General features: G+C 32.3%; 1 protein-coding gene across 4 annotated transcripts in view; it reads left to right on the top strand.

The window, feature by feature from the left end:
* Window positions 1-1,026: 1,026 nt before the first annotated feature.
* LOC123717193 overlaps window positions 1,027-14,013 on the top strand; it is a 32,217-nt gene continuing 19,230 nt past the window's right edge. For 3 of the 4 annotated variants that reach the window (XM_045673075.1, XM_045673074.1, XM_045673072.1), the window contains exon 1: window positions 1,027-1,208. The gene's annotated coding sequence lies outside the window, so the exon portion shown is untranslated. Of the gene's footprint in view, window positions 1,209-7,912; window positions 8,006-14,013 lie in introns of those variants that run through there. The other variant, XM_045673073.1, reaches the window with a different exon arrangement.

Raw genomic sequence — 14,013 nt, 5'->3', positions numbered from 1 at the left:
TGGCTCTCAAAGTTTGTGTCGTTTAACTTTTCCATCAATGGTTGGTCATGAAAGATTGGAATAAGCCTAAAATTGATTACAGTAAATTATTTTAAATTGAGTAAATAGATTTGTACCTATTTTACGTAGAACTTTTGCTAATTACAATATAAGAATTAAACAATTTCGTTCAAAAATAAAATATCTTTAATATTTTTGAACGAAATTGTTTAATTCTTATATTGTAATTTGTAGAAGTAAAAAAAATGTGGAAATAATAAAGTAGCATTTTAATTTAATTCGAGATTTAATAGAGTAGCTTATTTTATTTATTATTATTATTAAAGCTTTATTAATTAATCCATACAACAAGTGGTTAGTTTACATTCCTCAACATTAGTATTAGTTGTGTTAGTATAAGTTTAAAACAATGTAAGTTCCATATTTTTCCATTTCTCTTTGTCTTGAGCAACATTCATCCAGTTTTTCCCCCCTAGTTGTATAATATCATCTGTCCATCTTTTCTTTTGTCGTCTCTCTCTTTCTCTCTCCAGTAGGTCCAGTCCATTTTGTTATTTCTAGTGTCCATCTTTTATCTCGCGCTCCATTTAAGCCTTAAAGCGTGTATAAATGCATCTGTAAGTTTTTTTTTGTATTAGCTTATTTTAGGGGTTTCCAATTTAGTTATTGGACCTTAATTTATATATATAAATATGTCACGAAATTGTTATAAACTACTTTAAAAGTTTGGAAAACTTTGATTTTAAACAACTGCCCACTACTACATGCAAACGCATATTGGTGTAACGTAACGAATTTTACAAGTTCAAACCTTAACTATGTTTAAATAAGTCTTAAAATCCGCTGTATGGTTATGAGTTTTGACAACACTAATGCAATTACAAGGCAAATACTAAAATATACTTTATTGGATGGTTATATGATTCAAAATTGACAGTGAAATTATCAACCAACTTCGTGCACATTTTTTTTACTGGCAGGTAAAAATATCTTGACTCCTTATTCAGTTAAAATGCGACGCGCTGCAGAGCTAGCGCTTACTTGATTTTAACATTTAAAAACATTAGTAACCTGTGTAAGTTTAGCAAAAGTTTAAAAAAGTGGTGTGGTTATGTAGTTATGCTGTGGTTAAAATAATAACTTTCAGCTTTTCGATTTGAGAGTGTGTGCACAATGTTATAGTGACCAGTATTTCATCTTGTTTTACGGTAAATGTTTATATATCTTATAACAAGCTCATAAGTTGTAACAAACTATGTATAAAACTTCCTAATTTATTAGTAAACGTTACATTCTGATATGTGAAGCTTTCAACTTACAACTTTTTTGTGTCGTAAGTTCGCGTGGGTGTTGGGTAAGTGGTTATAGTGATGTGTTATTGTTATCGATAAACATAATAATAATTATATCTAAAATTCTCTATATTCTTTATAGAATTAGAACTAAAAGATAAGATATTCTTCTGACAAGGCGTAATCAACATTTAAAGAAATTTAAGGCTGGGCCTTTTCGGTCCCTGAGTAAACTTAACTAAATAGCATCACTTATCCCATCAGTCGGTGATTTTGTTCGGGATTATAAAATGTTGGACTTGTTAGTGTGATGAAAAGTAAACCTTTTAAGGGATTGAGCTATTAAGATCCACAATCACGGCGGTAGATGATCGAACAAAAGCGTTCATTTGTTTCAATCCATTAACATTCCGCTAAGCGTAGGGTGTCGGCCTATATCGCGTCACGGTTTGACCTCTCGCCTTCCCATTCTTTTTGTAAAAGTCAGACGAAATCAACATCGCTCTATTGTTTTGATTATTTATTTATTTGGCTAATCGATGAAACGTTTCATACATAAATAGATAATTATATTAATAAACTAAAGATCTCATTTACAATTTTCAATGAAAGTTCGTACGTTCCCTTGAATGGAGAAATCCGATGCTTTTAGCTTCAAAGGCTATTTTAAAGATATTTTTTGACAATTTTGGACTTTTAAACAAATTAAAGCATTTATTATAGATATGTTGTAAATAACCAGACGTCAGTCGAAATATCAGTCGTTCAAGCTGTCTGAATTAAAATATGTATACCATGTAGTCACAGTAGATTTTCTTCTTAGTATTGTGGAGAAGATTCTAGGTGTGAACTGTGAATGCTTCTTTGTCATCTTAGTTTCAATTATAACAATGATGACTGCTCTAAATTGTAACAATCAACGGTACTTATGCTATCTTGTTAGTCATATAACTCATCAGTCATATATCTACAACCATATCTAAGATCGAGAATACTCCCAGTTATTCACCGACACAAAAAATCTTGGGGTTCTGAAGTTGGTTAAAAATAGTGCGTGCATATTGAGAACTTTGTTACGTAGTGTCATCGGATTAGGAATTCTAAAAGGTATTTTAGTTACGTAAGAACGTAAAAGAAGTAATCGAATTTAAACACGTATGGAAATCGCAATTTGGTGTTCTTTACAGTAAGCATGTTTCTTCATTATATATGAAGTGTATATGTAAACCTGTAGTCATGCCGGGGTAAACATCTGCACAACGCATGATACTTTTTTAAAATTTTGACTTTCCTCTTAGGTTGTTTTTATATGTAAAACAAAACTCTTCGGGATTTTATACGACAATGTTTGCATTTTATAATAATCCAAATAAAACATTGTATTATTAAGTAGACAATATCTTAATAAATTCGTAAAACAAAGATTATAACCGACTCCAAATTGCACTAAAACCTTATTTGTTTGCAAATTCGTTTAATATTGCTTGACATCGTCGTCCAGATCGTTCCACGGGGGGAAAAGATATGCTTGAACATTCAAAAATAAAACTAAACGTCGAATTAATAACTGACTCAAATTTTTAAATATATTAATAAAGTAGTCGTATTTAGAAAAACTAAACGCTCTGAACGAGGGCCGTGCGTGCCGGGACAATGCCATGGGCCTCGATTAAGATCATGTCTTGCGCATGATTCCTCCTTACTGGAAATTCCTATTAAATCGTGAGTGGTGGATTGATTAGACACACTTAGATTTGTCGCTTGCGTAACTATGGTTGCGTTTTGAAAACTAGATTGATCTTTGTTGTATTAACTATATTCATACTAATAAATTTGCCAACGAGATATTTAAGCAAGCAACAATAAAAATGTTTTTCTCAATGTCACATTAAACTTCCTTAAGATACCTTTCAAATTTACTTCTTTGAAATGTAGATTATCCAAATAATAACGGCCTTTGATGAAACTCTGGTCTATGTTCTGTGACAATGTACTGTTCTCTATATAAGTAAAGTAAAAGAAAAATCTGTTGACAAAAAGTCAAATATTAGGATATATACTTGGGGGCCTAAATAGATCTTACTAAAATATATTCAATTTCAACAATGTTACAGGCACACAGGTCAATCTGATTACGTTTTTTCAGTTGATTATAGCATAACATAAAGAAACTTTAATAATAACGGCTCCACCGTCAAACAATTCCGATTTTTTTACAGTTCATTACGACTTGTATGCAGTACCCCAAGTCAAAATAAAAACGCATGGCTTTGGACCCCTAAAAAAAATAAACTGAGATAATTACATGCATGATGTAAATGATATTGTCTCAATTCCCAGAGAATTACATTAGGTTAAGTTACGTTTTTTTAAGTAGCGTTTGTGATTAGGTTAGGATAAAGCCAAAAATGTGTCCCTTCTTTCATTTATTTAACAAATCATGATGTTTTAAGTAATTTCAATTTGGTGAAAGAGCATGGGCCACCACATTATTGCAAGGTACACCATTGTCAAGTGTAAATAATATGTAGAAATTTTGGAGTAATTTTAAGGTGGTTCCGTGATTCGTCAGATTTCCTATATTCTATTTCCATATCGAGAAATCCTTTCTTTTATTACTGCTCGTTCTATGTTCTATATTGTTCACGACCACATTTTGAGAACAGGCATAACTAACAAAGAATGAGAGGGAATTCAATTTCATGATACTACTACTACATTTAACATTCGCTCGAACGGTGAAGGAAAACATCGTGAGGAAACCGGCTTGCTTACCCAAGAAGTCGACGGCGTGTGTCAAACACAGGATGCTGATCACCTACTTGTGTATTAGATTGAAAAAGGATAATGAAATCCGAGGCCCAGATCTAAGGCCATAGATTTTTAAATGATACAACGAGGAATGCAACGGACGGCTTCATCGCTCTCATGGATTTTTCCACGCAACCATGTATATACAATTCTGTGTTAGGTGATAACCTTATTAAGTAATCTATAAATTGGGTTTTTAGCATAATAAAGAATATTTCTTTAAGGAATTTCTTAAATGGCGTTCAGGTTAATTTAATAAAAATGTGATATGAACGAGCTCGTAATTCGAGCACAATGACCACATGTCGGTGGTGTCAAGCGAAATGATTGATAAAAAGCTGCTCGATTAAACAAGAATTTCTCCCACAGTTATCGTATGTAAATAAAGGAATGTCGCCTTTATGATGATGCTCTTTTTAACTAGAGTTAGGGAAGCTATTACAGCTATTTAATAGCTTCGAATTTATAATACACACAATATTATTTTAAATATTTATACAACAGTTGGCTTTGTAGCGTTTTTCCTAGCAGAATAGCTATTTAATAGCTTCGAATTTATAATACACACAATATTATTTTAAATATTTATACAACAGTTGGCTTTGTAGCGTTTTTCCTAGCAGAATAGCTATTTAATAGCTTCGAATTTATAATACACACAATATTATTTTAAATATTTATACAACAGTTGGCTTTGTAGCGTTTTTCCTAGCAGAATAGCTATTTAATAGCTTCGAATTTATAATACACACAATATTATTTTAAATATTTATACAACAGTTGGCTTTGTAGCGTTTTTCCTAGCAGAATATCTTTAACTACTAATGGAGAACTCGGGGCCGGATTTAGAATTATAAAAATAATAAAAGTCTGAATACCTTACAAATAAAAAAAAAAAAAATCTGTTGAGTTTTTCAATTAATCATTTATTGTGATACCAAGAACACATTTTAGCATTTAATGAACATATAAAAATAAATCTAAAGAAAAATTACTATTTACTAGAAAAAAATATTTTTTCGTCCCCTCAATCCGGTCCTAAGAGAACTTGAAATCTGCAAACGAATATTAAGAATTTAGAGTTTAAGTTGTAGAACACCAGCTTCTTTACACACACTCACGCACCTCTCATTCAAATTCTTCGCTAATACAACATTAGCTACTTATTCAGAGCTTGATATATTCGGTAGTAGGCTGATTAATTTTAAAAAAAACCTTGTTAGGCATTTTTCGCGTACCTAATCCGATTTGTTAAGTAAATTAGTATTCGACAAAGACATCTTTTCAAATAGGAAATTACTAGTAAAATTTGTGATTTGAAATACATATTTTCATTTTTTGTAAACTTTGTTTATAGTCATGTATTTAAGAACAGATAGATTGTAACGTCTACTGTAGAAAATGTATATGTCGCATTAAAGTAGTTAAATCAGAGATTCAATTGAATCTCTAGACAGTTAATTAAATGTCGATATTCAATCAAGTCTAGCTTTTTGATTTAAATAAAGCAGCGTCGAAAACGTTTAACTATCTGTCTGACCAAAAGCCAGCGTGTTGATTAACAATGTAAAACAAGATGCTAAAACAAGACACCGCCATGGTTATTTCATTTGTTATTGTTATTTCGGTGTGATCGCGAAAAACCGGAACGTTAGGAACGTTTCGTTCACACACTTGTCTGACAGAACTTTAGCGACTTGATTGAATATCAATTTTTAATTAACTGTTTAGAGCTTCAATTAACTCTCTGATTTAACTACTTTACTGCGACATATATATGATGTGGTGTACTTTAATAAATAAATTACCAATTAATTCTGGTTGCGCAAGCTAAACGAACAGTAGTATTTACGGATTCTATTTAAATAGGGCAAATTAAACATTTTTTTAAACTAATCTAAAACAGGTATTCAAAGCCTATATTAGTCTTGTGCCATACATTAGAATGAACTTTACATGAGTCACTTTGTGAGTAACTTTGATAATAAGTGATAATGCAACTTCGTGTATACGTTTCATTGTTAAAAATCAGAAAAATACAGACTAAGTTCAAAGTAATAGTACCTAATAACATTGTATATATCATCACGTAAGTTCACAGAAAGAAACATACTCGCTCTTTTACTATGTTAAGGCTCATTATGAAATATTATTTGTCTATAGTCTTTAGTGACCTCGGAAGACTTAAACTCGAAATAACTTTATTTATATAGGTAACCATGTACACTTATGAACGTCAACAGAAAAGATGTGAAATTGATTCTAAATTTACATTTACCAGTTCGTAAGTCAAGGGCGTAGAGCGGGCAAGTATAACTGGAAAGAGACTCTCCATCACTCTTTTGCAAAGTTTTGACTGATACAAATTGTTTATAAGACAGTTCACGCTTATGTTCCTAATATTCTGGTATCAAATACCATTTGTCGAAGAAACCGCCTTAGTTCTATTATCTTTTGTAATAAAAGTACATAAGACTTTAAGTTTCCTTACAATAAACTTAAAATTGACTTAAATTATAGTTTTTGATAGGAATTGTGATAAAATAAAAAGTAATTGTACAATGGCCTTTCAAAGCATGTGAACTGGAGTAGCGTAATGGTATGGTCGATGACGTTAATTAGGCAGTCATATTAATATATATATATACTTATATATAGATCTAACATATAGTATTACAGTAAAAATCTATTATAACATCGGAGGGTCTACTCATATTTGTTCGTAAAAACCGATAGTCGTAAAAGCCTACCTACTATGTTGTTCTAAACGATGTCGTCGTAAACGGTTTTGAGTGTAATTTAATAATTACTTCATTAAATTTTTTTATAATAATCCACAATATGTATAGTGTAATCATATTTATTTTATTCAAAAGTTTATAGCTAGTTGTAGACCCATCCAACTGTAGACCCATCCAACTGTAGGCCGAGTCAAGTATTGCTTAACCACGGTAACCGGAAGAGGTAAATTTACAAACCATATGAACACTCGCCATATGGCCCCCTTTTGAAAAGGGCGCTGATATGGTGAATTGGTAAATTGACCCTTGGCTTGCGTGGGAGTGTCTTCTGACATCTTTTACATGTTATTATTTTTGAGCTACAGACAAGTTCAGGTCAACAATTCGCTGATTTTAAAATTTCTTTGACATTCTCCGTATTTAACTATAGAAAATATCTTTTAAAATTATATTATTGAATTGTATTTAGGTTAAATTATGAATGATCTTTCTGACAACGTTGTTGCAGTACATATATATACTGGAATTATTCTATAATTACTATTGTATTTATTTTTTAATAAGCAGTTATAGCCTGGTTGTAACCACCTTGAGGTTGAGCGTTCGAATGCGGTACACTTGCTCATACGAATACTCTTGAGGCAGGCTCATAAGATTGTTACCTGCCTCCGCTAATTGGCGAGCTGAAGGCATATGTCAGGTATTAGTGGGTAGGTTTGTAAATTAAGCATGAGTCCCACCTAATTCCTCCTTGAGCAAAATGGCGCAGGGATATGCGTAACAGCACTTCCTGACTTTAAAAAAAATCATAAAGCTCATTACATCAATAATGATTATCTTTATATTATCAACAATTAATATTTCTATGTGAAGTACATACAGATTCATTGTTTCACACGTTAAAACGCATCAATGTCAAACATAAAACTTGATTACCTATTATAATTTATGACGCGTTTCCCAATCAAATGCAATCATTGTTTACATAAAACTAAATCAATTTGTGATGCTATAAAGCCATTATTCCACGAATAAAACTTGAGAAATATCACATACAATAATTGCATCGTCTCGGTAACTAATCCCGAGACGTAAGTTGCCAAGAACGACTTGTTAGCAAGAGTTCGTGCGTGAACTACTCCAACCACAAAGCTTTACAAGGTTCCGGGCTTGTCGATATTTTTTATAAAAACTTTTGAATATATACCAGTAAAGTTGAGAAGCAGTGTTGGTCTAGTGAATTTAGCGTGCGACTGCATCTCTGAGGTCATAGGTTTGATCTCCGGCTGTGCACCATTGGACTGTCTATGTACGCATATAACATTCGCTCGAAGGGGGTAAACATCGTGAGGAAACCGGCTTGCCTTAGACCCAAAAAGTCGACGGCGTGCGTCAGGTGGCTATCACTGAGACTGATCATCTACTTACCCATTAGATTAACAAATGATCATAAAACAGATTCAGAAATCTGAGGTCCTAAGGACCCAAAAAAAGGTTGTAGCGCCGCTGTAATTAAGAGTCTGGGCCTCATATTTTTGTATTTGTTTCGGCATCGTTTAATTTCTCTAATAGGCAAGAAGATGATCAGCCTTCTGTGCCTGACATAGCGATGGTGTACGTCTAAGACATGCCGTTTCCTCACAATGTTTTCCTTCACCGTACGAGCTAGTAGTGTACATATACTGTATACATTCCATTAGTGCACAGTCGGGGTTCGAATGTATGATCTTAGGGATGAGAGTCGCACGCTAAAGCTGCTAGGTCAACATTGCTGCTCCATACTCTATCTCGTTATTATCTACATTTAACTATTTACGGTTATCTAGGACTACTATTTAGAAATATTGTTGCCGATTATCCACTATAAATTATATATTTCCAACTATGTTAAAAAAGTAGAAGTTCTATAAAAATCCGTAAAACAAAAGTCCTCACAAATTCTGAAAACAGCTCTACGTTCAGTTTTGAAATCAAACATAAATACATCCTAAACATTTTTTTAATTTCTAATATGGAGCGTAATTCGCTTTTAGAAGAGAATCGTGAATCGCGAAAGTTCTCATAAAACGTATAATTGGTAGTTGGAATCATAATAGTTTTAGTTCCCATGTCGGAGGTCAGAGAAAGTTGCGAATTTGACTGTTAAATATTCTTTCTTATAAAGCCGGGTCTTTAGATCTTTTTGTTAATACTGTCCTTAGAGAACAAATATTTCGATTTTGTTCGGAGTAGAGACTCTTGGACCCTCGGGTTCAAGTGCACAGGTGCTAAATAAAGATTTAAGTTGGTGTCTGGTAGATAGTACCGGTGACACCAGAGCTGGTCCTTTTCTCGTTCAACGAATAAGTATCGCAATACAGCGAGGAAATGCTGCCAGCGTTAAAGGTACACTGCCACAGGGACCAAACTTTTTCATTTGTTTTAATTTTTAATCATTATTATTTTATATAGAAAATTGTAAAAATAATGTATATTTGTGTGTTTTATTTATCAAAGATTGTTAACAGTCACACAAATTCCGTTCAAATGTTCCAAACATATTATGTCACCTAAAAGAATATGCCTTCTGGACAGGCTTTTGACATTTTAATTTTTATGTGCTCATTAGTATCTACCATACACATCACATATTTTCTGCCTCTTGACACAATATTAAAACTCGTTTTATTTGACAAAATTTTACAAAACTAATAAAATACAGTCCTATTTAAAATAGATTTCGATAACATACGGATACGACTTTTATAGGAGAGCGAGGGGAGCGGGGGGCATGTTGTTTTAGTAATAACCTTCTTATTACTTATATTATATATATTATTACACGCCTTTTACTGGAAATTTAAACTCTTTTGTGGACAATATTGGACGCATTTCTTTTGTATAGCATCGTGCATTATATAATATATATAGGTATATATAGTTTCGAAAACTTTCTAAAAAATATAATCGTATAAAACATACAAGTAATTCGAAAGAGCACGCCATTTAAAGTAAAATAAATAATAACAAATAATTAGTTCCTAAAATTCCCCACAAAACTAAAAAGAAAACATATCGATAAACAGAAAATTATTCATCTCAAAACCTTAAAAATACAACAGTACGTTAATGTATGTAACTTTGGTTACTTTATAATAATTGATGAAGCCTTTTTAACATTTCGTTGCAAAAATCTCTTCCTCTTTGAAGGATTTTTTTAAAGAAATGTGCGCAAATAGTGCAAGAGTCTACTTAACATAGTACTTTTACAAAATCCTTTATACTAAATATTACGTAGTTTTTGTTACTGTTTCAATATAATATATATTTGATTATTATATTTGCGTAAAAGTGTATTTTCCTCGATGACAAAGGAGTGTATTACCCATTTCGTATAGTGTTAGGTCAAATCGTGACTGAGGTATACCTAATCTGTATGTTACACAATAGTACTTTCTAATGTATGGGCAACGTTACAAAAACATTTATTAAAACGGTTGTGTTTATATGCATATCCATGGGCAAGATAATCATTATTCATTTTAATATTTAATTCTAATCGCTTTAAAACTTAGAATTTCCTTAAATTCTCGCGTTAATTTTGTTAAATTATAATTTTATTATATTATATTTAGTATTATTTTGACAGTCGTGCAATTCGTTTTTTTTAAATTAGTCTAGGGGTTAACTGTATCATTCTAAATCCTGAAGTCGATAGCACCACGCCATTGTATTTTTTATTATTATTACTATAATAATTGCTCATAGAACGAACTGACATATCTTAGGGTAAGATTCACAAAGAGACTTCGTACACAGACTACATTCGTATTAAATGTATCTTAATTGGACAGTTGGTGGTATGTCGCTACTTTGAATCAAAGTGTCAGACAGATCAGGCTTTATCCAGGCCTGCAAAAGGGAAAATTCCTCTGCCCCTTCCCCATTGTGACTTCATAAATATACTTTACATAAAGGAATATATAGATCATGGTTATTCTCGACTTTCTACAACACAATGATTTTTATTCAGGTAAAATATTTTTTGTTAAGAATGGACAATTTCAAAAGAATCCCATGTGTGTAGATAACGTTTTTGCAACTTTTTCTACACAATAACAGGTTAAGGTCAAAAATTGTATGAATTATTTTATTATTGTTGAATTGTTTGAAATATCGCGGAATGTGCTTAAAAAAATATTAAGAATATCTAACGCACTAAATCGCTTGCATCATGATCACACCTCACATACACAACATCACATACACATATCATACAACACACCCGAATTAGGTGTTCTTAGTACATAGTATTCAATCTATTTTTATTGAGTTTATCTTTCATACATTTCGTAAATGTGTGAACCTATTTTTATATATAGGCATATTATCAAATATATTTTTTATTTCCAACACACAAATATACAGTAAAATTGATAAATAAAACAAGTTTAAAAAGTTGTGTACCTTTAATGTTGGTATCATTTTGTCACTGTAGTGTAATACTTATTCGTTGAGCGAGGAAATCATATATGTATATGTCGAAGCAAACTAGCTTAATTAGCCGTTCAATTAACAGCCTAGCCTTTTTAATAAATGGCGCCGTTTAACCAACGGCCTGAAAGATATGCAGCCGTAGCGTTTGTTACAACATGTAATAAAGTGACGGGTTAATGCTTAGTTATTTGGCAGAAATAAAAAAGATGAAACATATGACATAAAAAATATTTCTTTTAAAATTTAATGGCTTAAGTCAAATTCACATTATGATTGGCACTACAATCTTCCATTGTAGTTATTGTTTTTCATGAAACATTGGACAACACAATCAAAGTTGTGGTTTGCCGACGCCATATTGACAGTTTGAAGAGTTTCGTCTCGTCTTTGAGAGTGGCTCAAAGTGGAATTATATTTAAAATAACAAGCTAGGCAAGTACTGAAACGTCATCGATCCAAGTCGTTTGCCTAGCTGTTTCATCAACTGGTTGAACATCTTTCAGGCCGCTACTCAAACGGCGCCGTTTAGTTAAAAGGCCAGGCTGTTAACTGAACGGCTAATAAAGCTAGTTGGCTGCGACATATACATATCACTCAGTGTAATCTCGATAACTCAAACCTCGTTAAGTCGAAATCCTCAGTAAGTCGAATAAAGTTGCCACTGCCTCCCGCTGAACCCTTAAATACGTGGTATCTGGAATTATTTAGACTTAATGTTACTCGAACAAAGTGTTATTTCCCTACTTAGTATTTATTATACATAGTTATACTCTATAACTTGAATTTCAAAACGGACTCTCTGTAAGACGTAGTTAGTAAAATATAATGATGATGTCTTACTTGGAATTACTCGAAATACTAGCAATAAAATCTAAAGTGAATGTCCTATTTCGTTTTGTGTCATAGTACTATGTATTCGTTATATTGTCTTAATATTAAGTTTTTTTAATAAATAAAATTAACATGATGAACATAGGAAATATTCACTAACAAAAGAGTATTAAATGACTGGATCTTTGAATAAAATATGGAAAAGCAGACCTGTCAAATAATTTCCCTTATATCAGTGCTCTAAGTTGTGACATAAGCATTGGAACGCAGGCTTATATATTCAATAAACATAATATTGATATGTTCCCGTTAACAACACATTAGTTCAACTATAGCATACCTAAGAACACTTCCTGCCATATGGGCGACAGCTGCCCATGTATTCAGTTTTTATTCTTAACGAGAAAATTCAAAGGGTGGTCAGTAAAACGATTTTTGCATTATTGATGGATTATTATAGATTTTTTTTGTAGTTAGCAGCTGAACGTAGTAATTACTACAAGTCAATTTTATATTGTGGCCATTTTAAGTATTAAACACGATGGCTTTCTTTTGTTTGATAACGTATATATTGCGCAGTATCTTAGTTCGATTCCCAACAACAATGATTAATAATATAACATGAGCAGGAATGTAACATCTACAACGAAACTTATAATGAAAACCTTTTGGTACATATTTTAGTTATTTTACGTTCCAATCTATTTTGTACGTTTGTTTTAAATAAAAACTAAGAAGGTGAGATTGTAGTTAGGTGTGTGTATTTGTGTAAGATGTTTTGTCTTAATTTATAGAAGCCTCAAGTCATATGCGGTCAGCGTTCTTTCTGTATTCGTAGTGGTTTATCGCGTAATTTATATTTCTGTGCAAATACAGTTTATAACATGCCTATGATTTAATCCAAGCACGGAGTTTATGATTGAATGACGCGGTCATTGCCCCGCGAAGCGGTCTGTCAACAATTTAACTTGTTTTGTTTCCGTGGGATTTTATTAATTGCTTTATAAGAGATAATGCCTATTGGCTTGAGACTGTCAACCCTGAAATCGTGCGTTCGATACACTGTACAATGGTGTTTCTATGTACTCAGTGAACTCTTATTGTTTAAAAGGGTAATGTTAACATACAAGCGGGTTATAGATCCAAAAATCGTCATGTGTCAGACACAGAAGGCTTCTTGTCTATAAAATATACATGGTGCTATCCAAGGCCAACTCGTAGGGGTTTCGCTAATTCATTTTTTCGTTATCATACAGTTACAAAAATTATATACCAAAAAACAATTATACTAAACATATAGCCAAAGAAGCCATAAATATATAAAAAAGGTTCAAACATTTACGAAAGGAAAAACTAAATATTAAATACGTTATACATAAGTCGGCTGTGCTGTGTGTTAAAGTGAGTTTAATATGGAATATAAAACGTGGATGAATCTCATTATGTTCCCACTATCTGTCAAAAATTAGGACATTAAGCCGCAAACATACCACTGTACGAGGATGTACCAACTGCCCATCGAGGTGTTACCGAACTCATTCAAGAATACCAAACTTTAAGGTGCAAATTTCGCGTTCATTCAGGCAGTGTGTGGCCGAGACGAATTATGAGTTAATATTGATTTTTGATAGTTTTTATGTCAATAATTATTGTCATGTATTTTGCAAACAGATTTTATCTCAGTACCGAGTTTTCCATTTCATTGAACTGTCCCCATGAAACCTCCATTATTTTCCCGCATGCAGACATAGAGCAATTAAAATAAACGTTTTCTAAGGGTTGTCCTCCCTTTTACCCCCGTTGTAATTAAGTCTGCAATCCCCTCGTAGCTAGAAATAGTTTAATGCACTCGTTTTATTGGG

Source organism: Pieris brassicae, chromosome 12 (assembly GCF_905147105.1).
Source record: "Pieris brassicae chromosome 12, ilPieBrab1.1, whole genome shotgun sequence".
Taxonomy (NCBI): domain Eukaryota; kingdom Metazoa; phylum Arthropoda; class Insecta; order Lepidoptera; family Pieridae; genus Pieris; species Pieris brassicae.
The sequence above is the reverse complement of the archived record's forward strand: the minus strand, read 5'-3'. Positions and strand labels throughout refer to the sequence as shown.